At 30.6% G+C, this 1107-nt stretch overlaps 1 non-coding gene across 1 annotated transcript; it reads left to right on the top strand.

The window, feature by feature from the left end:
* Positions 1–525: 525 nt before the first annotated feature.
* On the top strand, positions 526–630 carry LOC124108136 (U6 spliceosomal RNA). Its single transcript, XR_006856620.1, has one exon. It is a non-coding gene; the product is annotated as a U6 spliceosomal RNA (small nuclear RNA).
* The last annotated feature ends 477 nt before the right edge of the window (positions 631–1107 follow it).

The raw sequence follows: 1107 nt of genomic DNA on the forward strand, positions 1-1107 counted from the left end.
CATGTACTTGTTGGCATTTTTTATGTTTTCTTTTGAGAAAACTTTAACCCATTATTAAATTGTATTATTTTATTTTTGGTGTTCAGTTCTTTTACTTCCATATATAGTCTTGATATTAATCTTTTGTCAGATGAATAGCTTGCAAGTATTTTACTCCATTCTGTAGGTTTGTCTCTGTGTTTTATCTATGTTTTCTTTAGTGAGCAGTAGTTTCTTGGTTTGCTTTAATACCATTTGTTTATTTTTGTTGCTGCCTATGCCTTTGGAGTCCTATCCCAAAAATCTTTGCCTACACTGATGTCTCCAATGTTTCTCCTACGCTTTCTTGTAGTCATTTCATAGGTTCAGGTTTCACATTTAGGTCTTTGACCCATTTTGAGTTTAGTTTTGTGCATGATGAGAGAAAGGGAACTAGTTTCATTATTCTGTATAGGTATAGTCAGTTTTAACAGCACCATTTATTAAAGAGACTGTCTTTGTTCCAATATATGTTTTTTATGCCTTTGTCAAAAATCATTTGACTGGTGCTCACTTCGTCAGCACTATGCTAAAGTTGGAATGACACGTTGTAGATTAGCATGGTCCCTGTGCAAGGATGACATGCATATTCATAAAGTTTTAGAAACTAAATGTGTTCATACAATTACATAATTTTATTATGTAATTGTATGATAATTTTATTCTGATTAAAGAAAAAGGAAAAAATCTCAAAAATCAATTTGCTATATGTATGTGGATTAATTTGTAGGTTTTCTATTCTGTTTCATTGGTTTATGTGTTGATTTTTTTATACTAATACCATGCTGTTTGATTAGTATAGCTTTATAGTATATTTTGAAGTCAAGTATTGTGATGCCTCAAGCTTTGTTGTTGTATTTGTTTTGTTTTCCACTCAGTATTGGTTTAGCTATTTTTTTTAGTCTTCTGCGGCTCCCTATGCACTTTAGGAATTTTTTCTTCCTATTTCTTTGAAAAAAGTTATTGGTATTTTGATGGGGATCCCATTGTACCTATGGATCACTTTGGGGAGTAGGTCATATTAACAAAATTAATTCTTCTAACCCATGATCTCAAGATATATTTTAATTTTTTCTTTAATTTCATAAA

The sequence above is a fragment of the Marmota monax genome, unplaced genomic scaffold (assembly GCF_021218885.2).
Source record: "Marmota monax isolate L192 unplaced genomic scaffold, Marmota_monax_Labrador192_F-V1.1 WCK01_AAM20220418_F8-fsc00049, whole genome shotgun sequence".
Lineage (NCBI taxonomy): Eukaryota > Metazoa > Chordata > Mammalia > Rodentia > Sciuridae > Marmota > Marmota monax.